Source organism: Amblyraja radiata, chromosome 27, assembly GCF_010909765.2.
Source record: "Amblyraja radiata isolate CabotCenter1 chromosome 27, sAmbRad1.1.pri, whole genome shotgun sequence".
Lineage (NCBI taxonomy): Eukaryota > Metazoa > Chordata > Chondrichthyes > Rajiformes > Rajidae > Amblyraja > Amblyraja radiata.
Genome location: NC_045982.1, coordinates 3331421 through 3340461, shown reverse-complemented (window position 1 = coordinate 3340461; position 9041 = coordinate 3331421). Strand labels below are relative to the sequence as shown.

At 45.9% G+C, this 9041-nt stretch overlaps 1 protein-coding gene across 1 annotated transcript in view; it reads left to right on the top strand.

Annotated features, from left to right (window-relative positions):
* LOC116988305 (parkin coregulated gene protein homolog) overlaps positions 1-9041 on the top strand; it is a 142894-nt gene that overhangs the window by 4899 nt on the left and 128954 nt on the right. The gene's annotated exons all lie outside the window — the stretch shown is intronic.

Sequence of the window (9041 nt, the reverse complement as noted above, 5' to 3'; positions counted from 1 at the left end):
TTAAAGGACGTTCCTTTAGGAAGGAGATGAGGAGGAATTTCTTTAGTCAGATGGTGATGAATCTGTGGAATTCATTGCCGCAGAAGGCTGTGGAGGCCAAGTCAATGGATATTTTTTAAGGTAGAGATAGATAGATTCTTTATTAGTATGGGTGTCAGGGGTTATGGGGAGAAGGCAGGAGAATGGGGTTAAGAGGGAGAGATAGATCAGAACTGATTGAATGGCAGAGTAGACTTGATGGGCCGAATGGCCTAATTCTCCTCCAAGAATGGACGCACTTATGAAAACATCCTCCAACATAACAAAATGTATCGACCAGTCCATCATCGGCTCTGACCTCCCTACCATCGAGGGGATCTACCACAGTCGCTGCCTCAAAAGGGCTGGCAGCATCATCAAGGACCCACACCATCCTGGCCACACACTCAACTCCCCGCTGCCATCAAGTAGAAGGTACAGGAGCCTGAAATCTGCAACATCCAGGTTCAGGAACAGCCGCTTCCCCACAGCCATCAGACTATTAAACTCAACTCAAACAAAAATCTGAACTTTAATAGCCTATTGCACTTTAAATGCTTATTTATGTGTGTATATATATATTCAATGGTATATGGACACACTGATCTGTTCTGTATTTATTTATGCCTACAATATTCTGTCGTGCTGAAGCAAAGCAAGAATTTCATTGTCCTATCTGGGACACATGACAATAAACTCTCTTGAATCTTGAAATATAACACCCATACACTATTTTGATCCTACACACTAGGGACAATTTTGTTACAATTTGCAGAAGCTCATTAACCTACAAACCTGCACGTCTTTGGAGTGTGGGAGGAAACCAGAGCACCCGGAGAAAACCCACGCAGGTCACGGGGAGAACGTACAAAATCTACACAGACAGCGCCCGTAGTCAGGATCGAACCTGGGTCTCTGGCGCTGCGAGGCAGGGACTCTACCGCTGCGCCGCCCAGATTTGATAAAAGCAAGCACAAAAATAAAGGCATTATCACCGTTCCAGTAAAGAGCGCTGAGATGAGAAAAACATTTTTCACACAGAGAGTGGTGAATCTCTGGAATTCTCTGCCACAGAAGGTAGTTGAAGCCACAGTTCATTGGCTATATTTAAGAGGGAGTTAGATGTGGCCCTTGTGGCTAAAGGGATCTGTGGGTATGGAGAGAAGGCAGGTACAGGATACTGAGTTGGATGATCAGCCATGATCATATTGAATGGCGGTGCAGGCTCGAAGGGCCGAATGGCCTACTCCTGCACCTATTTTCTATGTTTCTATGTTTCTATTGTTGCTTGTGTCTCATGCTTTATATTTGAAATCGCGGGGAAAACAATGTTGACAAAATGGCTTTGGCTGCAGTCCAAGCTAATATTTTGCTCAAGCAATTAAATATGTTTCAGTTATGTTTGCTGAGCTTGTTACATGCCATATTGGCGTCGAACTTTACAAACATAATAATTGCACCATTTGCATGGTTTTCTTGGACTGGTGGACTCAGCCTGGGAAGCATTTGTTCAATGAGAAAAAATAATCGCGGACTTTGTGGTGAAATTTGATTTGAAGGCCAATTTTTCTCAGAGACGGGATTAGAATATCTTTGCAGAGTTACAGCAAGCCAAAATTAATTATCAATCAGATTATAACAGAGCACTTTGCAATCAGTGACCACAATATGATTGAGTTCGACATTTGTGTATGGAATGAAAGGCTTGTGCGTGGTTTTAAATTTAAACAAGGCAAATGTCTGGTGTATTAAGCAATGGCTGACAACATTAAACTGAGCACGTGTTATTGGATCCTTGGGGTGACCTTGCTACATCTGTCTGAGAAAGGGTCTCGATCCAAAATGTCGCTTATTCCCTCGCTTCATAGATGCTGCCTCATCCGCTGAGTTTCTCCAGCAGTTTTGTCTACCTTTGCTATATATCTCTCTATATCTTTCATCCATTAGTTCTATATCTCTATAGATCAATACAGGGAGGAACCAAGAGGTATAGATGTCTTTTTCTCCCGTTTCCCTTTCCCGAGACTCTCAGTCTGACGAAGGGCCTCGACTCGAAATGTCACCTCTTCCTTTTCTTCAGAGATGCAGCCCGACCCGCTGAGTTACTCCAACATTTCATGTCTCCCTCTGTTGATGATGTTGGATTAGGTGACATCAGCTACAGGGAGAGGCTGGGCCGTGCAGACTCAGTGGGCCGAAGGGCCTGTTTCTGCGCTGTATCTCTGGACTAAACAAAACTAGATGCTGGCAAAACATAAAGTGCTGGAAGAACTCAGCGGGTCAGGCAGCATCTGTGGACGGAGATGGAAAGATAACATTTTGGGTTGGGACCCTTCTACCATTCCAATGGTTGCTCAACCATTCCAATATTGAACCCAACTTTAATTGTGAAGGCATTTAAATACTTCAAATCTCTTAAAATGTGTATAATTTCAGAGGGAAAACTAGGTTTCAAGTTGAAGGTAACTGTTGTCAAAGTGGAGTTTGAACTATCTGCCAAAGTAATTGCGTTGAAGAGCAAAATAGGATTATCAATTAATTGAGCATTGTGAAGAACGCACTCTCTTTAAAACAAAAATTCCACCATGGGAATATTATTATTTTTCATGCAACTAGACCTATCTGTTGCTAGCATTTAGAGAAAAAGTTGGAATTGATTTTATGCAGTATATGGAAATGGCTAAAATGGATCTTAAAAATCATGTCCCATGTAATGTACAATCACAGCAACCTGTAAACATACAAATAGAAATGATATTTTTTTAATCTAGCTATCTGATAAAAATTAATTTCATGATCTCAATAAACCAAAGTTCATTTGGCATCTGCACAATGCGTCATAGCGCTAAATAACTAAAAATTCTATTCCAGCTACAATTACTAAAAATATCTGTGTAAGATTAGCATTAAGCAGATTGACTCATAGTTCCAGGTGATTGCTTCAATCTCTGTATGATTTCCACTAACATGGGAAGTTCTGCCATACATCGGCAGAAAATGCTGGAGTAACTCAGCGGGACAGGCAGCATCTCTGGAGAGAGGGAATGGGTGACGAGAGCCTTCTACAATACATGTTGGACACGAGGCACACATTCGATTTGGGGTTTTGTGAGATTTGTGGACTGTGAAGTTTGGGATGGAGAACACTTTGTCCATTGCACAGATGACGCGGTATGTATCGGGAACGAGCTGCCAGAGGAAGTGGTTGAGGCAGGCACCATTACAAAGTGTAAAAGAGAATTAGATGGATACGTGGACTGGAAAGGTTTTTAGGGATATATGCATTAGATGCAGGACGTTGGAACTAGCTTGTCTACTCTTGTAAGATCACCAGGAACTTATCGTCTCATCTTGAAGGAAGTATCTCCAACAGTGCATTGAGTTTAGAAAAATGAGGGGGGGGGGGGGGGGGCAGGGGGGTGGAGGGGACCTCATTGAAACTTACCGAATAGTGAAAGGCCTGGATAGAGTGGATGTGGAGAGGATGTTTCCACTAGTGGGAGAGTCTAGGACCAGAGGTCACAGCCTCAGAATAAAGGGACATGCCTTTAGAAAGGAGATGAGGAGGAATTTGTTTAGTCAGAGGGTGGTGAATCTGTGGAACTCATTGCTGCAGAAGGCTGTGGAGGCCATGTCAGTGGATAATAGACAATAGACAATAGGTGCAAGAGTAGGCCATTTGGCCCTTCGAGCCAGCTCAATGTGATCATGGCTGATCATTCCCAATCAGTACCCCGTTCCTGCCTTCTCCCCATATCCCCTGACTCCGCTATTTTTAAGAGCCCTATCTAGCTCTCTCTTGAAAGCATCCAGAGAACCGGCCTCCACCGCCCTCTGAGGCAGATAGTTTTAAGGCGGAGATTGACAGATTCTTGGTTCGTAAGGGTGTCAGGTGTCACCTTATCCAGACAGTGCTATTTCTCGATAGAAACGTAAAGAGGGAGATCAAGGAATGGCAGCGATGTGCAATACTTTGTACGGTGGAAGATAATGGGAAAAGAGCACATCTAGAACAAACTCTGCAATTAACAGTAGATTTGACAGAGACTGACGCACATGCTAAAGCAAGCCTCGCAAACAGCTCCGCAGCTTTAACACTACCTGGCCAGACGAACTCCACATTCAAGTACCAACGTGATGGATGATCGCTGAGTCAAACGCCTTGCTGACACCAACAGCTGCCTCCCATTTTCTTTAATGGCACCTGATACATTGCCGTCTCCCCACAGCTAATGTTGCTACACGTGTCTCCAATTTTTCAGCTCATCTCCTGAATTATTGAGTATGTGTTGGGAGGAACTGCAGATGCTGGTTCGAACTGAAGATAGACACAAAAAGCCGGAGTAACTCAGCGGGACGGGCAGCATCTCTGGATTGAAGGAACTGGTGACGTTTCGGGTCGAGACCCTTCTTCAGACTGTCACTATATACTAGTACCGTGACTTCTATGATCCTCTGACACTCAGTCTGAAGAAGGGTCTCAACATAAAACGTCACCTATTCTTTTTCGCCCGAGATGCTGCCTGCCCCGCTGAGTTACTCCAGCATTTTGTGTCTATCCTGAATTATTGAACAAGGCAATAATATCCGTGGTCTGGAATTCCCAGTTGTCACGTGACTGCCCAAGTCAAGTAGAAATTTAACTAATCACCTGGAAACGCACATTTTAGCTGGAAAAATTCAACTTGTTTCAGCCAATCACACTGGAATTAAAAAGTTAGTGTTCGTAATGTTAGCGGTGAAAATTCTGTTTCCATAGAAATATGTTGGTTCACCGTGTCACAGCGTTGTACAGCATGGAGACAGGCCGATCGTTCCAACCTGCCCAACACCCATCCTATCAGCGACCTAATACTCAAAGTCAACTAAATGTCTTCCATTGAAGGTCGAGACAAACTGCTGGTGGGTTATGGGTCAAGCGCAGCCAAGTGGGACTAGGGTAGCTGGGACATCGTTGGCCGGTGTGGGCGAGTTGGGCCGAAGGGCCTGTTTCCACACTGTATCACTCTATGACTCTTCTAACTCAGCGGGACAGGCAGCATCTCTGGAGAGAAGGAATGAGAGGAAATGTCTTCCATCCGTCTGTGTATAAAATCATGAGTGGAATAGGTCGGGTAGACGCACAGAGTCTCTCGCCCAGAGCTAGGACATCGAGAACCAGAAAGCATAGGTTTAAGGTGAGGAGGGAAAGATTTGATAGGAACCTAAGGGGTAACTTCTTCACACAAAGGGTGGTGGGTGCATGGAACAAGCTGCCGGAGGAGGTAGTTGAGGCAGGGACTATCCCAATGTTTAAGAAACAGTTGGACAGGTCCATGGATAGGGCAGGTTTGGAGGGATTTGGGCCAAACGCAGGCAGGTGGGACTAGTGTAGATGTGACATGTTGGCCGGTATGGTATGGGCTAGATGGGCCAAAAGGCCTGTTGTATGACTCTATGACTGTGCTACGATCTCAAAGAGTCATGTTGCATGCCGCATCTAAATGCACATTAATATAACATCAGTTGTATAAAGGATGCTGGGACTAGTGTAGCTGGTGATATGCGGGCCGGCATGGGCAAGTCGGGCCGAAGGGCCTGTTTTCGCGCTGTGTGACTATGACCTTCTGGAATCATCAGAATGTACAACATAACACATCAGAAATGAATAATGCAGGCTGCATTGTGAGATTAATATTGTGGGATTTTGCAAGTTACATTGGGTCACAAGGAGCTCTGTGAGGGTTCTTTTAACTCCAGTGAGAAGTGATTATCTATAAGTGATTTATTCTTAATTATTCATCTCCCTGAGGAAAATGAATACGTTCTGAGACCCAGGAAGTTTGTTACAGGAAGGAATAGACTTCATTGGTCTGAACATATTTTCTCTCCTCCTGTAGAGTGTGCGTGCGTGCGTGCGTGCGTGCGTGCGAGCGTGGTGTGTGTCTCTTTGTGTGTGTGTGTGTGTCTCTTTGTGTATGTGTGTGTGTGTGTGTGCGTGTGTATGTTTGTATGTGTGTGTGTGTGTGTGTGTGTGTGTGTGTGTGTGTGTGTGTGCGTGCGTGCGCGTGTGTATGTGTGTGTGCGTGTGTATGTTTGTATGTGTGTGTGTGTGTGTGTGTGTGTGTGTGTATGTGTGTGTGTGCGTGTGTATGTTTGTATGTGTGTGTGTGTGTGTGTGTGTATGTGTGTGTGTGTGTGTGTGTGTGTGAATGTGTGTGTGTGAATGTGTGCGTGTGTATGTGTGTGTGTGTGTGTGTGTGTGTGTGTGTGTGTGTGCGTCTCTGTGTGAAGTCACTCTATGTACCTGCTGCTGTATATTTGGCTCATGTTTCAGAATGTTTCAGTGTTTAGATTTAGCTCTTGGGGCTAAAGGAATCAAGGGATACGCAGGAACGGGATACTGATTTTAGATGATCAACCATTATCGTATTGAGTGATGGTGCTGGCTCAAAGAGGCCGAATGGCCTACTCCTGCACCTATGTTTCTATGTATAAACCTTCATTAGTTAAGTGGAGCCAAACAACACAGACCTTTGCTGGATAATGTTTATTATTGAGTTTAATTTAGTTTAGAGATACAGCGAGGAAACAGGCCCTTCGGCCCACCGAATCCGTACCGACCAGCGATCCTCGCGCACTAACACTAATCTACACAATTCACCATTATAACAAGCCAATTAGCCTACAAACCTGCACATCTTTGGAGTGTGGGAGGAGACCGAAGATCTCGGAGAGTTTCCGTGTGGTCCGGTCGGGCAGCACGGTGGCGCAGCGGTAGAGTTGCTGCCTTACAGCGTTCGCAGCGCCAGAGACCCGGGTTCGATCCTGACTACGGGTGCTGTCTGTACGGAGTTTGCACGTTCTCCCCGTGACCTGCTTGGGTTTTCTCCGAGATCTTCGGTTTCCTCCCACACTCCAAAGACGTGCAGGTTTGTAGGTTAATTGGCTTGGTGTATGTGTAAACTTGTCCCTAGTGTGTGTCGGGTAGCGTTAATGTGCGGGGGATCGCTGGTCGACGTGGACTCGGTGGGCCGATGGGCCTGTTTCCGCGCTGTATCTCTAAACTAAAGTAAAGGCCTTGGACTTTGAGGTGTGTGTGTGTGTCTGGTCAGACTAAAACACAGCTCCCCACGGTAATGTTTGATTTTGAAACGCTCGCTAAGGTTTTTATTTCACGTCTCACGGCATATTTTCTGCAGAAGTGAATCATCTAATAACGGGGAAGGTCGTTTTCCTCAGCCGGGCAGCAGTGAGGAGGCAGAGAGACATTATCATCCATCCTGTGAACGGCCCAATGTCACCGCAATGGAAAAGCAAATGTCCACCATCCATCTCCAGTAAATAAATACACCTGCAGATAGACACAAAATGCTGGAGTAACTCAGCGGGACAGGCAGCGTCTCTGGAGAGAAGGAATGAATGGGCGACGTTTCAGGTCGAGACCCTTCTTCAGACTGATGTCAGGGGAGTGGGCAGTACAGAGATAGGATGTAGTCGGAGACAGTAAGACTGGTGGGAGAACTGTGAAGGGGGATGGGATGGAGAAGCTAGGGCCACTTGAAGTTAGAGAAGTCAATGGTCATATAGACAATAGACAATAGGTGCAGGAGTAGGCCATTCGGCCCTCCGAGCCAGCACCGCCATTCAATGTGATCATGGCTGATCATCCCCAGTCAGTACCCCGTTCCTGCCTTCTCCCCGTATCCCCTGACTCCGCTATTTTTAAGAGCCCCATCTAGCTCCCTCTTGAAAGCATCCAGAGAACCTGCCTCCACCGCCCTCTGAGGCAGAGAATTCCACAGACTCACCACTCTCTGTGAGAAAAAATGTTTCCTCGTCTCCGTTCTAAATGGCTTACTCCTTATTCTTAAACTATGGCCCCTGGTTCTGGACCCCCCCAACATCGGGAACATGTTTCCTGCCTCTAGTGTGTCCAAGCCCTTAACAATCATATATGTTTCAGTGATCGCTGGGTGTAAGCTGCCCAAGGGAAATATGAGGCGTTGTTTCTCCAATTTGCGCTGGGCCTCACTCTGACAATGGAGGAGGCCCAGGGCAGAAAGGTCAGTGTGGGATTGGGAGGGGGAGTTAAAGTGTGGAGCAACTGGGAGGTCACGTTGGTAGAAATAGCTGCAGGTACTCGGGGCAAGGCTGTCATGTCACAGGAGTTTCAGGGACTGCTAAGCTCTTGGCTTCACTGATCATTGCTCACCCTGACACTGGTGTACAACCTAGAGTGGTGAAGTCGTATGGGGCATGGGCATGTTGGGCTGTTCTGCCCGATGGTAATCTAATCATTAAAAAAAATATACAGGTAGACTAATTTTCTGGAGAAACTCACGGGTGCGGCAGCATCTATGGAGCGAAGGAAATAGGCAACCCTTCTTCAGACTGAAACGTCGCCTATTTCCTTCGCTCCATAGATGCTGCCGCACCCGCTGAGTTTCTCCAGCATTTTTGTCCACCTTCGATTTTCCAGCATCTGCAGTTCCTTCTTGAACAAAAAAAAACACCAAGTGCTGGAGTACTTCAGTGGGTCAGGCAGCATTGCTGAAGAAGGCTCCCGACCTGAAACGTCACCTATCTGTGTTCTCCAGAGTTGCTGCCTGACCCGCTGAGTTACTCCAGCACTTTTTTTTGTAAACCACCACTTGCAGTTCCTTGCGGCTTCATTATTCTAGTCACTCTGCGTTTGCAAATGTAGCATTATACGTTAAAAGATACTTTATAAATGTAGCATAAAAAATGCAATTGTAGTATCAAGATGGTAAAATCTACTGGTACTTTGGACAGGGTTCCAGTCTCTGCTCTTTATCATACAGCATCGAAACAGGCCCTTCAGCCCAACTTGCTCATGCTGACCAACATGCCGCATCTATACTACTCCCGCCTGCCTGTGTTTGGCCCATCTCTCTCTAAACTTTTCAAATCCATGTACCTGCCTGTCTGATCAGTCTGAAGAAGGGTCTCGACCCGAAACGTCATCCATTCCTTCTCTCCAGAGATGCTGCCTGTCCCGCTGAGTCACTCCAGCATTTTGT